Source organism: Hypanus sabinus (genome assembly GCF_030144855.1).
Source record: "Hypanus sabinus isolate sHypSab1 chromosome Y unlocalized genomic scaffold, sHypSab1.hap1 SUPER_Y_unloc_1, whole genome shotgun sequence".
In the NCBI taxonomy this organism is placed as follows: domain Eukaryota; kingdom Metazoa; phylum Chordata; class Chondrichthyes; order Myliobatiformes; family Dasyatidae; genus Hypanus; species Hypanus sabinus.
This window is the reverse complement of record NW_026779010.1, coordinates 624536-636805: the sequence shown is the minus strand read 5'-3', so window position 1 is coordinate 636805 and position 12270 is coordinate 624536.

The following is a 12270-nucleotide window of genomic DNA, read 5'->3' as shown; positions in this document are numbered from 1 at the left end:
CTTTTTCTTCCTATAGCACCACATGGACATTTTCTTCCTATAACACCTCGTGGACTTATTCTTCCTATAACACGACGTGTACTTTTTCTTCCCATAACACCTCGTGGACATTTTCTTCCTATAACAACACATGGACGTTTTCTTCCTGTAACACCACGTGGACTTTTTCTTCCTGTTACACCACGTGGACTTTTCCTTCCTGTAACACCACGTGGACTTTTTCTTCCTATAACACCACGTGGACTTATTCTTCCTGTAACAGCACATGGACATTTTCATCATATAACATCATGTGGACTTTTTCCTCTATAATACCTCGTGGACATTTTCTTCCTGTAACACCTCGTGGACTTTTTCTTCCTATAGCACCACATGGACATTTTCTTCCTATAACACCTCGTGGACTTATTCTTCCTATAACACGACGTGTAATTTTTCTTCCCATAACACCTCGTGGACTTTTTCTTCCTATAACACCACATGGACGTTTTCTTCCTGTAACACCACGTGGACTTTATCTTCCTGTAACACCACGTGGACTTTTCCTTCCTGTAACACCACGTGGACTTTTCCTTCCTGTAACACCACGTGGACTTTTCCTTACTGTAACACAACGTGGACTTTTTCTTCCTATAACACCACGTGGACATTTTCTTCCTATAACACCACGTGGACTTTTTCTTCCTATAACTCCACATGGACATTTTCTTCCTATAACATCACGTGGACTTTTTCTTCCTATAACACCACGTGGACTTATTCTTCCTGTAACAGCACATGGACATTTTCATCATATAACATCATGTGGACTTTTTCCTCTATAATAGCTCGTGGACATTTTCTTCCTGAAACACCTTGTGGACTTTTTCTTCCTATAGCACCACATGGACTTTTTCTTCCTATAACACCTCGTGGACTTTTTCTTCCTATAACACCACGTGTACTTTTTCTTCCCATAACACCTCGTGGACTTTTTCTTCCTATAACACCACATGGACGTTTTCTTCCTGTAACACCTCGTGGACTTTTTCGTCCTGTAACACCACGTGGACTTTTCCTTCCTGTAACACCACGTGGACTTTTCCTTCCTGTAACACCACGTGGACTTTTCCTTACTGTAACACAACGTGGACTTTTTCTTCCTATAACACCACTTGGACATTTTCTTCCTGGTCTAACACCACGTGGACTTTTTCATCCTATAACACCACGTGGACATTTTCTTCCTATAACACCACATGGACGTTTTCTTCCTGTAACACCACGTGGACTTTTTCTTCCTGTAACACCACGTGGACTTTTCCTTCCTGTAACACCACGTCGACTTTTCCTTCCTGTAACACCACGTGGACATTTCCATCCTGTAACACCACTTGGACTTTTTCTTCCTCTAACACCACGTGGACTTTTCCATCCTGTAACACCACGTGGACTTTTTCTTCCTCTAACACCACGTGGACTTTTTCTCCCCTAACAGCACATGGACATTTTCATCCTATAACATCCTGTGGACTTTTTCTTCCTATAACACCTCGTGGACTTTTTCTTCCTATAACACCACATGGACTTTTTCTTCCTAGTCTAACACCACGTGGACTTTTTGTTCCTATAATGCAACGTAGACTTTTTCTTCCTGTAACACCTCGTGGACATTTTCTTCCTATAACACTACATGGACGTTTTCTTCCTAGTCTAACACCACATGGACTTTTTCATCCAATAACACCACGTGGAGATTTTCTTCCTATAACACCACATGGACGTTTTCTTCCTGTAACACCACGTGGACTTTTTCTTCCTGTAACACCACGTGGACTTTTCCTTCCTGTAACACCACGTGGACTTTTCCTTCCTGTAACACCACGTGGACTTTTCCTTACTGTAACACAACGTGGACTTTTTCTTCCTATAACACCACGTGGACATTTTCTTCCTATAACACCACGTGGACTTTTTCTTCCTATAACACCACGTGGACTTATTCTTCCTGTAACAGCACATGGACATTTTCATCATATAACATCATGTGGACTTTTTCCTCTATAATACCTCGTGGACATTTTCTTCCTGTAACACCTCGTGGACTTTTTCTTCCTATAGCACCTCGTGGACTTTTTCTTCCTATAACACCACGTGTACTTTTTCTTCCCATAACACCTCGTGGACTTTTTCTTCCTATAACACCACATGGACTTTTTCTTCCTGGTCTAACTCCACGTGGACTTTTTCTTCCTACAACACAACGTAGACTTTTTCTTCCTGTAACACCTCGTGGACATTTTCTTCCTATAACACTACATGGACTTTTTCTTCCTAGTCTAACACCACGTGGACTTTTTCATCCTATAACACCACGTGGAGATTTTCTTCCTATAACACCACATGGACGTTTTCTTCCTGTAACACCACGTGGACTTTTTCTTCCTGTAACACCACGTGGACTTTTCCTTCCTGTAAAACCACGTGGACTTTTCCTTCCTGTAACACCACGTGGACTTTTCCTTCCTGTAACACCACGTGGACTTTTTCTTCCTCTAACACCACGTGGACTTTTTCTTCCTATAACACCACGTGGACTTTTTCTTCCTATAACAGCACATGGACATTTTCATCCTATAATATCATGAGGACTTTCTCCTCTATAACACCTCGTGGACTTTTCCTTCCTGCAACACCTCGTGGATTTTTTCTTCCTATAGCACCACATGGACTATTTCTTCCTATAACACCACATGGATATTTTCTTCCTATAACACCACGTGGACTTTTTCTTCCTATAACACCACGTGGACTTTTTCTTCCTGTAACACCTCATGGACTTTTTCTTCCTGTAACACCACATGGACTTTTTCTACCTATAACACCACACGGACATTTTCATCCTATAACATCATGTGGACTTTTTCCTCTATAACACCTCGTGGACTTTTTCTTCCTCTAAAACCTCGTGGACTTTTTCTTCCTATAGCACCACATGGACTTTTTCTTCCTATAACACCACGTGCCCTTTTTCTTCCTATAACACCACGTGGGCTTTTTCTTCCTATAACACCTCGTGGACTTTTTCTTCCTATAACACGACATGGACTTTTTCTTCCTAGTCTAACACCACGTGGACTTTTTCTTCCTATAACGCAACGTAGACTTTTTCTTCCTGTAACACCTCGTGGACATTTTCTTCCTATAACACTACATGGACTTTTTCTTCCTAGTCTAACACCACGTGGACTTTTTCATCCTATAACACCACGTGGACATTTTCTTCCTATAACACCACATGGACGTTTTCTTCCTGTAACACCACGTGGACTTTTCCTTCCTGTAACACCACGTCGACTTTTCCTTCCTGTAACACCACGTGGACATTTCCATCCTGTAACACCACGTGGACTTTTTCTTCCTCTAACACCACGTGGACTTTTCCATCCTGTAACACCACGTGGACTTTTTCTTCCCTAACAGCACATGGACATTTTCATCCTATAACATCCTGTGGACATTTTCCTCTAAAACACCTCGTGGACTTTTTCTTCCTATAACACCACGTGGACTTTTTCTTCCTATAACACCACGTGCACTTTTTCTTCCTATAACACCATGTGGACTTTTTCTTCCTATAACACCTCGTGGACTTTTTCTTCCTATAACACCACATGGACTTTTTCTTCCTAGTCTAACACCACGTGGACTTTTTCATTCTATAACACCACGTGGAGATTTTCTTCCTATAACACAACATGGACGTTTTCTTCCTGTAACACCACGTGGACTTTTTCTTCCTGTAACACCACGTGGACTTTTCCTTCCTGTAACACCACGTGGACTTTTCCTTCCTGTAACACCACGTGGACTTTTCCTTACTGTAACACAACGTGGACTTTTCCTTACTGTAACACAACGTGGACTTTTTCTTCCTATAACACCACGTGGACATTTTCTTCCTATAACACCACGTGGACTTTTTCTTCCTATAACACCACGTGGACTTATTCTTCCTGTAACAGCACATGGACATTTTCATCATATAACATCATGTGGACTTTTTCCTCTATAATACCTCGTGGACATTTTCTTCCTGTAACACCTCGTGGACTTTTTCTTCCTATAGCACCTCGTGGACTTTTTCTTCCTATAACACCACGTGTACTTTTTCTTCCCATAACACCTCGTGGACTTTTTCTTCCTATAACACCACATGGACTTTTTCTTCCTGGTCTAACTCCACGTGGACTTTTTCTTCCTACAACACAACGTAGACTTTTTCTTCCTGTAACACCTCGTGGACATTTTCTTCCTATAACACTACATGGACTTTTTCTTCCTAGTCTAACACCACGTGGACTTTTTCATCCTATAACACCACGTGGAGATTTTCTTCCTATAACACCACATGGACGTTTTCTTCCTGTAACACCACGTGGACTTTTTCTTCCTGTAACACCACGTGGACTTTTCCTTCCTTTAACACCACGTGGACTTTTTCTTCCTCTAACACCACGTGGACTTTTTCTTCCTATAACACCACGTGGACTTTTTCTTCCTATAACAGCACATGGACATTTTCATCCTATAATATCATGAGGACTTTCTCCTCTATAACACCTCGTGGACTTTTCGTTCCTGCAACACCTCGTGGATTTTTTCTTCCTATAGCACCACATGGACTATTTCTTCCTATAACACCACATGGATATTTTCTTCCTATAACACCACGTGGACTTTTTCTTCCTATAACACCACGTGGACTTTTTCTTCCTGTAACACCTCATGGACTTTTTCTTCCTGAAACACCACATGGACTTTTTCTACCTATAACACCACACGGACATTTTCATCCTATAACATCATGTGGACTTTTTCCTCTATAACACCTCGTGGACTTTTTCTTCCTCTAAAACCTCGTGGACTTTTTCTTCCTATAGCACCACATGGACTTTTTCTTCCTATAACACCACGTGCCCTTTTTCTTCCTATAACACCACGTGGGCTTTTTCTTCCTATAACACCTCGTGGACTTTTTCTTCCTATAACACGACATGGACTTTTTCTTCCTAGTCTAACACCACGTGGACTTTTTCTTCCTATAACGCAACGTAGACTTTTTCTTCCTGTAACACCTCGTGGACATTTTCTTCCTATAACACTACATGGACTTTTTCTTCCTAGTCTAACACCACGTGGACTTTTTCATCCTATAACACCACGTGGACATTTTTTTCCTATAACACCACATGGACGTTTTCTTCCTGTAACACCACGTGGACTTTTCCTTCCTGTAACACAACGTAGACTTTTTCTTCCTGTAACACCTCGTGGACATTTTCTTCCTTTAACACTACATGGACTTTTTCTTCCTAGTCTAACACCACGTGGACTTTTTCATCCTATAACACCACGTGGAGATTTTCTTCCTATAACACCACATGGACGTTTTCTTCCTGTAACACCACGTGGACTTTTTCTTCCTGTAACACAACGTGGACTTTTCCTTCCTGTAACACCACGTGGACTTTTCCTTCCTGTAACACCACGTGGACTTTTTCTTCCTATAACACCTCGTGGACTTTTTCTTCCTATAACACCACATGGACGTTTTCTTCCTGTAACACCACGTGGACTTTTTCTTCCTGGAACACCACGTGGACTTTTTCTTCCTGTAACACCACGTGGACTTTTCCTTCCTGTAACTCCACATGGACTTTTCCTTACTGTAACACAACGTGGACTTTTTCTTCCTATAACACCACGTGGACTTTTACTTCCTATAACACCACGTGGACTTTTTCTTCCTATAACACCACATGGACATTTTCTTCCTATAACATCACGTGGACTTTTTCTTCCTATAACACCACGTGGACTGTTTCTTCCTGTAACAGCACATGGACATTTTCATCATATAACATCATGTGGACTTTCTCCTCTATAACACCTCGTGGACTTTTTCTTCCTGTAACACCTCGTGGACGTTTTCTTCCTGTAACACCACATGGACTTTTTCTACCTAGTCTAACACCACGTGGACTTTTTCATCCTAAATCACCACGTGGACATTTTCTTCCTATAACACCACATGGACGTTTTCTTCCTGTAACACCACATGGACTTTTCCATCCTGTAACACCACATGGACTTTTTCTACCTGGTCTAACACCACGTGGACTTTTTCATCCTAAAACACCACGTGGACATTTTCTTCCTATAACACCACATGGACGTTTTGTTCCTGTAACAGCACGTGGACTTTTCCATCCTATAACAACACGTGGACATTTTCTTCCTATAACACCACATGGACGTTTTCTTCCTGTAACACCACGTGGACTTTTCCATCCTGTAACACCACGTGGAGATTTTCATCCTATAACACCACATGGACTTTTTCTTCCCATAACAGCACATGGACATTTTCATCCTATAACATCATGTGGACTTTTTCCTCTAAAACACCTCGTGGACTTTTTCTTCCTGTAACACCTCGTGGACTTTTTCTTCCTATAGCACCACATGGACTTTTTCTTCCTATAACACCACGAGCACTTTTTCTTCCTATAACACCACGTGGACTGTTTCTTCCTGTAACACCACATTGACGTTTTCTTCCTGTAACAGCACGTGGACTTTTTCTTCCTATAACATCATGTGGACTTTTTCCTCTATAACACCTCGTGGACTTTTTCTTCCTATAACACCTCGTGGACTTTTTCTTCCTATAACACCACATGGACATTTTCTTCCTAGTCTAACACCACGTGGACTTTTTCTTCCTATAACACAACGTAGACATTTTCTTCCTGTAACACCTCGTGGACATTTTCTTCCTATAACACTACATGGACTTTTTCTTCCTAGTCTAACACCACGTGGACTTTTTCATCCTATAACACCACGTGGAGATTTTCTTCCTTTAACACCACATGGACGTTTTCTTCCTGTAACACCACGTGGACTTTTTCTTCCTGTAACACCACGTGGACATTTCCTTCCTGTAACACCACGTGGACTTTTCCTTCCTGTAACACCACGTGGACTTTTCCTTCCTGTAACACCTCGTGGACTTTTTCTTCCTTTAACACCACATGGACTTTTTCTACCTAGTCTAACACCACGTGGACTTTTTCATCCTATAACACCACATGGACATTTTCTTCCTATAACACCACATGGACGTTTTCTTCCTGTAACACCACGTGGACTTTTCCATCCTGTAACACCACGTGGAGATTTTCATCCTATAACACCACATGGACTTTTTCTTCCCATAACAGCACATGGACATTTTCATCCTATAACATCATGTGGACTTTTTCCTCTAAAACACCTCGTGGACTTTTTCTTCCTGTAACACCTCGTGGACTTTTTCTTCCTATAGCACCACATGGACTTTTTCTTCCTATAACACCACGAGCACTTTTTCTTCCTATAACACCACGTGGACTGTTTCTTCCTGTAACACCACATTGACGTTTTCTTCCTGTAACAGCACGTGGACTTTTTCTTCCTATAACATCATGTGGACTTTTTCCTCTATAACACCTCGTGGACTTTTTCTTCCTATAACACCTCGTGGACTTTTTCTTCCTATAACACCACATGGACTTTTTCTTCCTAGTCTAACACCACGTGGACTTTTTCTTCCTATAACACAACGTAGACATTTTCTTCCTGTAACACCTCGTGGACATTTTCTTCCTATAACACTACATGGACTTTTTCTTCCTAGTCTAACACCACGTGGACTTTTTCATCCTATAACACCACGTGGAGATTTTCTTCCTTTAACACCACATGGACGTTTTCTTCCTGTAACACCACGTGGACTTTTTCTTCCTGTAACACCACGTGGACATTTCCTTCCTGTAACACCACGTGGACTTTTACTTCCTGTAACACCACGTGGACTTTTCCTTCCTGTAACACCTCGTGGACTTTTTCTTCCTGTAACACCACATGGACTTTTTCTACCTAGTCTAACACCACGTGGACTTTTTCATCCTATAACACCACGTGGACATTTTCTTCCTATAACACCACATGGACGTTTTCTTCCTGTAACTCCACGTGGTCTTTTTCTTCCTGTAACACCACGTGGACTTTTCCTTCCTGTAACACCATGTGGACTTTTCCTTCCTATAACACCACATGGACTTTTTCTTCCTATAAGAACACATGGACATTTTCTTCCTATAACATCACATGGACTTTTTCTTCCTATAACACCACATGGACTTTTTCTTCCTATAACACCATATGGACTTTTTCTTCCTATAACACCACATGGACATTTTCTTCCTATAACACCACATGGAGTTTTTCTTCCTATAACACCACATGGACTTTTTCTTCCTATAAGAACACATGGACATTTTCTTCCTATAACATCACATGGACTTTTTCTTCCTATAACACCACATGGGCTGTTTCTTCTTATAACACCATATGGACTTTTTCTTCCTATAACACCACATGGACATTTTCTTCCTATAACACCACATGGACTTTTTCTTCCTAATTCACCACATGGACTTTTTCTTCCTATAACACCACATGGATTTTTTCTTTCTATAACACCACATGGACATTTTCTTCCTGTAACATCACGTGGACTTTTTCTTCCTGTAACACCACGTGGACTTTTCCATCCTGTAACACCACGTGGACTTTTTCTTCCTGTAACACCACGTGGAATTTTTCTTCCTATAACACCACGTGGACTTTTTCTTCCTATAACAGCACGTGGTCTTTTTCTTCCTATAACACCACATGGACATTTTCTTCCTATAACATCACGTGGACTTTTTCTTCCTATAACACCACGTGGACTTTTTCTTCCTGTAACACCTCGTGGACTTTTTCTTCCTGTAACACCACATGGACTTTTTATACCTAGTCTAACACCACGTGGACTTTTTCATCCTAAATCACCACGTGGACATTTTCTTCCTATAACACCACATGGACGTTTTCTTCCTGTAACACCACATGGACCTTTCCATCCTGTAACATCACATGGACTTTTTCTACCTAGTCTAACACCACGTGGACTTTTTCATACTAAAACACCACGTGGACTTTTTCTTCCCATAACACCTCGTGGACTTTTTCTTCCTATAACACCACATGGACTTTTTCTTCCTAGTCTAACTCCACGTGGACTTTTCCTTCCTATAACGCAACGTAGACTTTTTCTTCCTGTAACAGCTCGTGGACATTTTCTTCCTATAACACTACATGGACTTTTTCTTCCTAGTCTAACACCACTTGGACTTTTTCATCCTATAACACCACGTGGAGATTTTCTTCCTGTAACACCACATGGACGTTTTCTTCCTGTAACACCACGTGGACTTTTTCTTCCTGTAACACCACGTGGACATTTCCTTCCTGTAACACCACGTGGACTTTTCCTTCCTGTAACACCACGTGGACTTTTCCTTCCTGTAACACCTCGTGGACTTTTTCTTCTTGTAACACCACATGGACTTTTTCTACCTAGTCTAACACCACGTGGACTTTTTCATCCTATAACACCACGTGGACATTGTCTTCCTATAACACCACATGGACGTTTTCTTCCTGTAACACCACATGGTCTTTTTCTTCCTGTAACACCACGTGGACTTTTCCTTCCTGTAACACCATGTGGACTTTTCCTTCCTATAACACCACATGGACTTTTTCTTCCTATAAGAACACATGGACATTTTCTTCCTATAACATCACATGGACTTTTTCTTACTATAACACCACATGGACTTTTTCTTCCTATAACACCATATGGACTTTTTCTTCCTATAACACCACATGGACATTTTCTTCCTATAACACCACATGGACTTTTTCTTCCTATAACACCACATGGACTTTTTCTTCCTATAAGAACACATGGATATTTTCTTCCTATAACATCACATGGACTTTTTCTTCCTATAACACCACATCGGCTTTTTCTTCTTATAACACCATATGGACTTTTTCTTCCTATAACACCACATGGACATTTTCTTCCTATAACACCACATGGATTTTTTCTTTCTATAACACCACATGGACATTTTCTTCCTATAACATCACGTGGACTTTTTCTTCCTGTAACACCACGTGGACTTTTCCATCCTGTAACACCACGTGGACTTTTTCTTCCTGTAACACCACGTGGAATTTTTCTTCCTATAACACCACGTGGACTTTTTCTTCCTATAACAGCACGTGGTCTTTTTCTTCCTATAACACCACATGGACATTTTCTTCCTATAACATCACGTGGACTTTTTCTTCCTATAACACCACGTGGACTTTTTCTTCCTGTAACACCTCGTGGACTTTTTCTTCCTGTAACACCACATGGACTTTTTATACCTAGTCTAACACCACGTGGACTTTTTCATCCTAAATCACCACGTGGACATTTTCTTCCTATAACACCACATGGACGTTTTCTTCCTGTAACACCACGTGGTCTTTTTCTTCCTGTAACACCACGTGGACTTTTCCTTCCTGTAACACCATGTGGACTTTTCCTTCCTATAACACCACATGGACTTTTTCTTCCTATAAGAACACATGGACATTTTCTTCCTATAACATCACATGGACTTTTTCTTACTATAACACCACATGGACTTTTTCTTCCTATAACACCATATGGACTTTTTCTTCCTATAACACCACATGGGCATTTTCTTCCTATAACACCACATGGACTTTTTCTTCCTATAACACCACATGGACTTTTTCTTCCTATCAGAACACATGGATATTTTCTTCCTATAACATCACATGGACTTTTTCTTCCTATAACACCACATGGGCTTTTTCTTCTTATAACACCATATGGACTTTTTCTTCCTATAACACCACATGGACATTTTCTTCCTATAACACCACATGGACTTTTTCTTCCTATAACACCACATGGACTTTTTCTTCCTATAACACCACATGGATTTTTTCTTTCTATAACACCACATGGACACTTTCTTCATGTAACATCACGTGGACTTTTTCTTCCTGTAACACCACGTGGACTTTTCCATCCTGTAACACCACGTGGACTTTTTCTTCCTCTAACACCACGTGGACTTTTTCTTCCTATAACACCACGTGGACTTTTTCTTCCTATAACAGCACATGGTCTTTTTCTTCCTATAACACCACATGGACATTTTCTTCCTATAACATCACGTGGACTTTTTCTTCCTATAACACCACGTGGACTTTTTCTTCCTGTAACACCTCGTGGACTTTTTCTTCCTGTAACACCACATGGACTTTTTCTACCTAGTCTAACACCACGTGGACTTTTTCATCCTAAAACACCACGTGGACATTTTCTTCCTATAACACCACATGGACGTTTTCTTCCTGTAACACCACATGGACCTTTCCATCCTGTAACACCACATGGACTTTTTCTACCTAGTCTAACACCACGTGGACTTTTTCATACTAAAACACCACGTGGACTTTTTCTTCCCATAACACCTCGTGGACTTTTTCTTCCTATAACACCACATGGACTTTTTCTTCCGAGTCTAACTTCACGTGGACTTTTTCTTCCTATAACACCACGTGGACTTTTTCTTCCTGTAACACCTCGTGGACTTTTTCTTCCTGTAACACCACATGGACTTTTTCTACCTAGTCTAACACCACGTGGACTTTTTCATCCTAAAACACCACGTGGACATTTTCTTCCTATAACACCACATGGACGTTTTCTTCCTGTAACACCACATGGACCTTTCCATCCTGTAACACCACATGGACTTTTTCTACCTAGTCTAACACCACGTGGACTTTTTCATACTAAAACACCACGTGGACTTTTTCTTCCCATAACACCTCGTGGACTTTTTCTTCCTATAACACCACATGGACTTTTTCTTCCTAGTCTAACTTCACGTGGAGTTTTTCTTCGTATAACGCAACGTAGACTTTTTCTTCCTGTAACACCTCGTGGACATTTTCTTCCTATAACACTACATGGACTTTTTCTTCCTAGTCTAACACCACGTGGACTTTTTCATCCTGTAACACCATGTGGAGATTTTCTTCCTATAACACCACATGGACGTTTTCTTCCTGTAACACCACGTGGACTTTTTCTTCCTGTAACACCACGTGGACTTTTCCTTCCTGTAACACCACATGGACTTTTCCTTCCTGTAACACCATGTGGACTTTTCCTTACTGTAACACAACGTGGACTTTTTCTTCCTATGACACCACGTGGACTTTTTCTTCCTATAACACCACGTGGACTTTTTC